This window comes from Bombus huntii, chromosome 17 (genome assembly GCF_024542735.1).
Source record: "Bombus huntii isolate Logan2020A chromosome 17, iyBomHunt1.1, whole genome shotgun sequence".
Lineage (NCBI taxonomy): Eukaryota > Metazoa > Arthropoda > Insecta > Hymenoptera > Apidae > Bombus > Bombus huntii.
Genome location: NC_066254.1, coordinates 6,706,160 through 6,715,814, shown reverse-complemented (window position 1 = coordinate 6,715,814; position 9,655 = coordinate 6,706,160). Strand labels below are relative to the sequence as shown.

At 37.8% G+C, this 9,655-nt stretch overlaps 1 non-coding gene across 1 annotated transcript; it reads left to right on the top strand.

Moving 5' to 3' along the window:
• The first annotated feature begins 6,324 nt into the window (after positions 1-6,324).
• On the top strand, positions 6,325-6,443 carry LOC126875295 (5S ribosomal RNA). Its single transcript, XR_007693329.1, has one exon. It is a non-coding gene; the product is annotated as a 5S ribosomal RNA (ribosomal RNA).
• Positions 6,444-9,655: the final 3,212 nt, after the last annotated feature.

Below are 9,655 nucleotides of genomic sequence, written 5' to 3'. Positions count from 1 at the left end.
CGCTGGGCACGGATAGTACTTGGATGGGTGACCGCCTGGGAACTCCGTGTGGTGTTGGCTTTTTTTTTATTTTTCCAATATTTTTTACTTTCCTTGACAATCTATTTTTAATAATCTATAATCGAATAATCGAGAAAATGCAATGTTTTAGCATTACGCGACCATTGTCATACATTGTATCACTCTCTCATAGACGTACAAATAAATTGTTGCATGTTTTAAAGCTAAAAGAAGTCACGTTTCTTGATATGCAGAAATTTTATGATAACAGATTGATATCGTTAAATTTCAAGTGCATGCGTACTCGACGAAACTTCAGCGTCAATTTTTCCGAAAACAAAACTTTGTATCAAAAATTGTCATTGTACATTTTGGACTTACTTTTGAATAGGGAATCATTTACTTTCGTCTGGCAGCATATCTTTCCAGAACATCTTGTTCTAACTATGAATAGTTAGACACCGATTCTTCGCGTCAATTTCGCCACAATTTATTGCATTACTACTTCCTGAAATTAGAATTTCTAGTGCGTGTATAGCCTAAACATGGAAACTTTGCGGAAATTGGAAAAATTCATGGAATTGGAAACCTTGTACTTTTATAATGAATGTTCTAAAAACATTTCAGCACTCAAAACTTAACTGTGAAACCTAGAAAACGGTTGTTCTTGCAATATCTGTGGTTCAATCTGTAAATGTTTAATTTAATTTGTAAAGTGATATTTCTATCTGTAAAACCTACAAAACCGTTGTTCTTAGAACATCTGATATTTAATTCTTTAGATTTACGAAATGGATATTAGTAAAATATTCGAAATATAAACTTTAAGAATTATTCGTAGGACTTTCGGGAGAGATGTTCCGAGAACATTCAAAATTTAAGTTTCAAGGACATCTGTAAGATTTTAAGACATGCAAAACTTAAGTCTCGCCAACTATAAACTTAAACATATAGACTTAACATATAGACAACATAAACTTAACATATTACTACCAGAACTTATCAGAAAAATAGAAAAATGACTGCAAGATAAAGGCAAACCCCAGTCAATTTAACCACATTACATTTACAATACGAAAGCGGAAACCACCTAATATCCGATTGAATGGCACGCACATAACACAAACAAAGCAAGTTAAATACTAAGACTCCACTTGGACTCATAACTTACATGAAAGCAACATATACCAAATCAATTATAGACAAAATACGGATAAAAAGGAGACAGTCGAAACTGTAAACTCAGCATAGAAAGTAAATTGAAAATATCCAAAACCAGGATAATAAGGTAACTAAACCAGAATCGCTTCTAGAAAATACTCAGAACAGTAGTCAACGCCCCATGGAATATCAGAAACGAGGATATACGCAAGACCTAAAAATACCAATGGTCAAAGAAGAAATCGGCAAGTACTAAAAAAAAGGAAAAAAAAAAGGAAAAAAAAAATACAAGGAAAGAACGGCAACGCGTCCAAGCCAAATTGTAAAGTACAAATTAAATAAATGGAAAAAAAAAAGAAAAAAAGAAACGGATTGCATGTTTGCCCATAAAGGAGTAATCAAAGTGATGAAAACTTTTTATAATGCTTGTTACTTGCGAATAACCACACTTAACCCTGCTGCGGTCTTCCATTTAACTAAATTATTCGGTAAGAGTTTGAAGAAGAAAGTTACCTTTGCATACAAAGATTCGTTTTTCTTTATTTTATCTTCTAACTAAGGACCGGGGAAATGTAGCGGTACGTTACTGTATCCTTCATAATAACTTTCATTGCAAAGAACCGGTACATTCTATTATCGCAAAGAAAATCTTGGCATTAGTGAAATTTCTACAAACTCTTATTTTCTCTTTGAAATGTTCCAATGTATTTATAACACTCTCTGCTATTTCTTTTGCAGCTTTCCTACGCGGGTCATATTACCGTCTTATAATATAATTTTGTATCAGTGCGTTCCCTAAATTTTGCTATGATCGCGCGTTTTTTTTTTTTTTTTTTTTTTTTTCTCAAATATGTCGGTTTCAAGAGTCAGATAAAATTTTGCTCTATACGTTCAAAAGAATACAGAAGTTCTTAGAGAAAGAAAGGAGAGCAGTAAGAACAAAGAGACCCGGAGACCCGGCAGCAGGGTTAAAAACAACATGAATTTAATTTCTAAATATTTTGGTTTCTTGCATCCTGATATTAACCTTCTTCTGCTTAATCTATTTTCATCGTTAAGAAACATTTTAAACACTATTTACAATACAAAGATAAAATACTTTATTTTATATACCACATTGTGAAAATAAAGATAGTTTATTTTTTACTACATATTCAAAATATTTTATTCGTACTGTAGACCAACAACTACTTAAGATAGTATTTAAAAGAAATATTCAGAAAGAAAATTCAGAAATAGAAATAACTTTTAATTATATGTCGGAGATGAAAGGAAAGCCGAAGCCTTTCCTTGGAAATTTTGGGAACATCCTCTAGTACCTTAGCCTAGACTTTATTATAGTTGTAATTGCTTAAGATTTGTAATAAGCGAGATTGGGTTCGAGGTGACAATCGGTCGCTGAACGTAGCCACGGTCACGGGATGGATGTTTTATCTAACGGAGGTCTGGAGTGGTTGTATGTGTTTTCCGAGAAATGTGGTTGTGGCGGCATGCGGCCTCGAGAGCGGGCCGAGCCACGTGTGATGTTGCCTCGGAGGTGCCGATGCAATGGGACATACATTGTATTAGTAATCAAAACTCCAGGCAAAAACTGCCTAGCAACGGCGTTTGGAACTTTCTCGATGCTTCCAACGAGTGTGCCTAGCAACGGCGTTTGGAACCTTCTCGATGCTTCCAAACGGATATAGAAAACAAAATGCAATCGTACAGGGAGAAAAATCTCCACGAGGCTGGCATTCTTGCGATTGCCTTGGAGAGTGATACATCGAGCATTTTCGACGATCGCATTTGCGTCTAAGTTAGTTTCGCTTAGTAAGGAGTTATCCCGGTGACCGTGGATTCGTTTGAACTCAAACATTGCTAATAGTACTATTTAATTTAATTATTCGTAGATCGTATTATTCATTAGGCTTAGTGTTTGTTAGACTTATTATTAGTCGTACTTATTATTTGTTAAGCTTAGTGATAGACCTGTATATACGTGTAAATAAAATCTCGGCTTTGTGAAACGATGGCTAGTCCACATGAAGAGTCGTCGCGCGCCCAAAATTCGAATCGTGACCCGACATATATAGACTCATCGGTTTCATCAGTCTCTGTAAAATACTATTTCGAATCAATTTTACAGTCTCTCACACCAGTAGTGACAAATTTAACCGCAATTAAAAAAGTATCGTAATCAATATTGAAGTAGTCGAGTAATAGTGATCTTTCAATGTTTCGAAAATCATATAGAGTAAATAGAAAAATAATTATTTGCTGATAATATTGACATAATTTAACCGTTCGAGTCCCAGGGGTCTTTGAAAAACCACGGTCGTGTGACGATCGGCATACTTCAAATCCGACGGACTGACGATAGAGATAAAGATGTGGCGGCACTCGGCGACAATGTATATCGCTGAAGTGCCTAATGAACCATCAACATCCGAACGGTCCTTCCACCGAAGGTTCTAGAAGAAAGAGCACGTGGCAACGATCGCGGACGCCTAGCAAATGCATGGACGGTGGGGATGTTGAGGGATGACAAAAGAAAGTAATCGGATCCGATCGAAAGTAAAATCATAAGAGTCAGTCTTAGAAAGTCACGCCTAGAGTTCGGAAGTAGATTGTAAAGTGTATTGTTGTTAGAAAGAAAAAAAAATAAAGTTTTCTTTTTTTATTTTTCACCTCAAATTTCTTTTTTATTTTGTTATTTTACGTGACAGTGGAAAAGTCCGGAACGGCAGGATAACCTCTTAATCGATTGCGAGAGAAACAAGCGGCACAATAGCGCTCGTCATATGTGTTATTTTTATGAAATACATCTATATTTTTATATATGCGTACTATTAGTTTATAAATATTCCAAATTTTGTTCAATAAAAATTATTAAGATAACAATGAAATACACAAAATACCGTCAGTCGTCCGTAGCGTTCAAATGTACTGGGACTTTTCGACATAAAATCTAAACACCGCGATCACGCTGCTTGGTACTCAATCGGTTAAAGAAACAACGATATGTCTAACATGCGCGCGTGTCTCTGATATCGGACGATACCGCGCTCTGTAACTCGTTCCCCGTCGAATTAATCTTGGGTGACAGATTTACGAGGGAGAGTAATGACTCAATGCGCGAAGAACAATTGACGAAGTTAAAACTGGGAAAAAAAAAAAAAAAAAAAGAAAAAAAAAAGGAAAAAAAGAACAAACAATGAGAAAGTTTCAAATTGTTTTCGACGATTAAGACGAAATTTAGGAATACTTACTGCGGACGATTATGCGATAGGAAGCAACTGAAGCGAATGCCGCGACGCGATGTACGACTGAACGAATGCGACTGAATTATCGTACGACGATACGAATGATTAACGATACACGCGTGACGATGCCGCTCGCAATTGAAAGACCAGCACGAGACGGTTTACTAATCGTTCGCTCACTAAAATGATACTTACCTTCGCGTATGCTTGGAGATACTGTTCACAATTGAAGATTTCGCACAGGACTGTCCACTGATCGTCACGCCTGATGGAACGACTCTGTCTCCACCAACGCTTGCAGCCATGTCCACGAATGCTTCAAGATATTGACTCATCGAAGAAGCTAGCACAGAAAAGTATCACTGATCGTTGCGACTGACGAAACGATTTCACCTGCACGAGCGCTTGAAGAGCGCTAAGAGATTGAAACGGTTCTTTAGTCCACGTTTAGCGATTCGAACGCACGGAAACTGACTCGCTGCTACATGTTCACGATTAAACTACTCGAACGAGACTGCCGATACCGTTGTTAGACTCCAACAAGGCTCGAAACGGAGGACCCCAAATACGCACGCTGATTGGTTTTCAAGAAAATCGTCACGCGGCATATTCGCCCGCAAGATGGCGTTTACTGCGTGAATACGCTCCAAGTGCGGGGCAGATCCTTCGCTGGAAGAGCGTGAACGATACCTGGGTGAATGCGAGGCTTCGATGTAATTGGGTAAGAGTGGCGGCGCTCGACCGCTCGGGCCGTTAAAATCCGTCAATTATCCTTACAAGAAACTCGTAGCGTAGGAAATTAGAAATACTGCTACGAATGTTGAAGAGAATCGTTTTAGCTATTGGAGTACCCTTCTAAAATAGCGCCTTGACTGCGAAAGCGAGCAACAACGAGCTACAACGAGACAAAAGCTACATCATACTATCCAAAATAAACAATCTAAAGTACAACAAAATTCTTACGACAAAAAGAGAAGATAAATAAAATAAAAAAAAATATGTCTAAAAAGACTCAGCTAGCATGTTCCCACAGACAAATCAAACTTTTAGGTAAAAAGAATCTAACTCTATCCCTTCTTTCAAACTACCTCCAGAGAAAGCTCCCCTCCTCCAAGATGCAGGTATAGCGATACAGAACATCGATAAAAACATGGAGTCTAGTTATTTCACAACATGTAAAACAACGGAAAAACTATACGTTATCGGCACTCACTTTTCCAAAACAGACACACACAACGATCACCTGGGTCGAGAATTATTATCTCCGAAACAAATAAACTGAAAAATAAAATAGAGCGAGACATATCGCTAAATAAGGCAGTCTTCATATTCTCTAATGAAAACACCTCGGACAACCCCAAACAACCAGACACAGAAATAAACTACTTTACAAATTATAATCAACTAAAAATCATTTCCTCTAAATTAAACAATAAAAAATCATCCGCTTTCGACGACGTCCCGAACATTTTGCTCAAACGGTTAACCAACAAAATAAAATGATATTAAACAGTGCTCTTTAATAATATTAGCAGCCATCACAAAAGAAAAGAAAATAAAGACCGCTTCTCACCCTCAAACCTGCGATATATAAGTCTCCTACCCAACATAACCAAAATATTCGAAATAATCATAAATAACCCCCTAGTCTCCTTTTGAACAAAAAAAAAAAAAAAAAAAAAAAAAAAAAAAAAAAAAAAAAAAATAAATAACGTAATCCTAATAAAAAATCAATTCGGCTTCCTTAACAAACAATGTTTAACAATCTATAATCGAATAATCGAGAAAATGAAATGTTTTAGTATTACGCGATCATTATCATGCATATTGTATCATTCTCATTTTGGCACACACCTATGTTTCTTTAAATATTCTATTTTTTGACCATGGAAAACAAATAAGAAAACTATTAATTTCAGCCAACGCTCATACCGCGCTGAGTGCACTCGTTCTCGTCCGATCACGAAAGTTAAGCAGCGCCGGGCACGGATAGTACTTGGATGGGTGACCGCCTGGGAACTCCGTGTGGTGTTGGCTTTTTTTTATTTTTCCAATATTTTTTTACTTTTCTTGACAATCTATTTTTAATAATCTACGATCGAAGCATCGAGAAAGAGAAATGTTTTAGCATTACGCGATCATTATCATGCATATTGTATCATTCTCATTTTGGCACACACCTATGTTTCTTTAAATATTCTATTTTTTGACCATGGAAAACAAATAAGAAAACTATTAATTTCAGCCAACGCTCATACCGCGCTGAGTGCACTCGTTCTCGTCGAGTCGACTGTTGACCGCCGAGCGGGACGGACCCCTCGGAGCGCGCGTCGGAGTAGACTAACATCCACTAAAGTAGAAGGATCAAGTGACAAAATAGTGACAAAAAAGTGAAAAATACTGCATCCACATCATCTCCATAAATACAAATAAGAACAAAAAGAAAATAAAATAAGATAAGACAAAATAAAACTGTACAAAAAAATAAAAGCCACCGATAACGAAGCCAAGAGCAACGAAACGGAACCCACCGTAGACCCAATAAAAAAAGCCATCAAGAGAAAAATAATTACACATAAAACAGCCAGGGAAATCAACAGTATCTTAAGACTCCCCGCTCAAAAGACGCGGAAACTCAACCCACAACCTAACCTGGTTGCCAGGGCAAAGAGTCTAGCAAACATCCTAGGAAACACAGTTGTAGATTATCACCCCAGCCAAGAAGAAAAGGCTAACGAAATTACAATCTGAACCAGAGCCTCATCCACAACCGGGACCATCAAACTACTCCACTTGGAACTCAACGCTAGATCAAATAAGAAAGAAAAACGAAAGATTACGAGGCAAAACGGGAAGACACGGTCCCACCACGCCACCGGAACAATCGGCGCAGCAGGGGCGACGCACCCCACCGTACAACCCAGGAGGCCCGGCGCCTCCAACACCGCCAAGGGGGGACCGAGCACCTGACGGACGCCCCACCGGATGCTCCGCGAAGGAGCGTACGAGCACCCCACCCACCACAAGAGACAACAGGCCGCCACCCATCAACATAATCCTACAAGACCCCAAGGACACCGTAACGCTCATAGAGAAAGTAGCGGACATTAAACAATTTCACATTAAAAGAATACACGCAGGTAAACACGCACTCTACCTCCAAAACCTACCCGATTTCCATAAAGCAAAACAAACTCTCCTCTCAGCTAACACAACCTTCTACACGTATACACCCGAAACAGAGAAACACCATACATACTTGTTAAAAGAGGTTTAGACAATAGCTACACCGAAACAGAAATACTTACAGACCTACAAGCCTTGCACATTGACGACGTAAAATTCATTAAAAGTCACACGATTCACGACAAAAAGATCAAGGGAGAACAACATATTGCTCCCAATTTACATAATACAGCTATCCCCCGTATTATTTACATAATACAAGCAACCTACTAAAAATAAACTATTTTAACTACTACAAGATAAAATGGGAAGAAATAATAAAAAAAAAAAAAAAAAGGATGACATAACTCAATGCCACAAATGCCAGCGACTAGGCCACACAGCGCAAAACTGCAACCTAAACTACCGCTGTGTTAAATGCAGTGAGCCCCATGGCCCAGGCGACTGCAAAATAAAAAGGGAAAACGCAGTAACCAAAGACAAAATATTCTGCGTCAACTGTAAAAACTACGGACACCCCGCGTCATACAAAGGTTGCCCCAAACTCGTAGAGCTTCGTAAGAAGCTAGCCGATAAAATAAAAAAAGACAAGGAAGCAAAGACACAACGAATTGCCCGAATAAGCCGCAAATACGTCCCAGAACTAAAGTTCTCTGACGTAGTGAAGCAGCAAACAACACTAAATCAAATAACCAAAATCTTCCCACAATCGGCAAACTTAGATCCGCGTCCAAGCCAAAGCCCAATCACAACCGATAACTCCCCCCATCTAAACATTATAAACGTTATCGAAGACTTTAAAAAAGGTATTCTCCAAGCGATAAAAGAACAACAAATGCAATTAAACGAAATAAAAAATACACTATCAACGCACGAAGAAAGGTTCGACGCCATCTTCAGCACTTTCAATAGTACAGACGACGAATAACCAAATCACGCCAAACCGACAATCACAGCAAAAAACACATAAATTTAACCTAAAACATCTGAAAATAATTGCAATAAATGCCAACTCTTTAATTTCAAACCAAAAAAGATACAGTATGCTAACCCTAATAAATAAATAAATAAATAAAGAAGCCCCCGATATGGTACTCATCTCAGAAACAAAACTAAACAAAAGACACAATGTACACTTCAAAAACTACACCATGATAAGACACGACAGACCGAACGCCAGTCAAGGAGGAGGAACAGCGATCAAGAAAAGATAAAAAAAAAAACCCTATAAAATACAAAACGATCCTAATTGATAAAATAACAGATAATAAGTTTCAGAACCTTAGAAACAACGATCATAAAAATAAAAATAAGCAATAAGGAAAATTTATTCATCACTGCAGCCTACGCAACCTACGGAAACCAGAAAGAATTTAACTACGAATTCAATAATCTTTTCGAACTCTTGCAGCTCAACAAACCGGAAAACTACTATATAATAGCAGGAGACCTTAACGCGAAACATACAAGCTGGAAAAACGAAATAAACAACACGAGAGGCAACTTCATTAGAAACTGGCTAGACAATAAAAGCATCCACTACAAAACAAACTTATACAGCTCCGAGCTACCCTCTTACCCAAAAGGAGGCTCATACCTGGACTATGCCTAGCAGATACCATATGCCTAGCAGATGCGCGACTAAAATTCCAAAACCTACGTCCAAATAACACCGTAAAGTAACACCTTAGCCTATGACAGTGACCATAACGCCCTAGTATTTCAAATTAACAAAAACACATCTGACTTCCTAACGCTCGAAACCCAGACCGAGACACCCAGGTACAACTACAAAAAGACAGACTGGAAAAAGTTCCAAAACACACTCGAACAAAACTGCGACCTAAAGATCTACAACAACGTCAACCTAACAAACAGACAAATCGACTCATTCTTAGACGAAATAGAAAAACACACACAAATCGCTCTCCAAAAATCCGTGCCAATCATAAAACAAAAAAATTCATGCGAGCCCTATATAAACAATAAAATAAAAGATCTACAGCGAGATAAAAGCTACATACTCTCCAAAATAAACAATATAAAATTTTACTATTCTTACG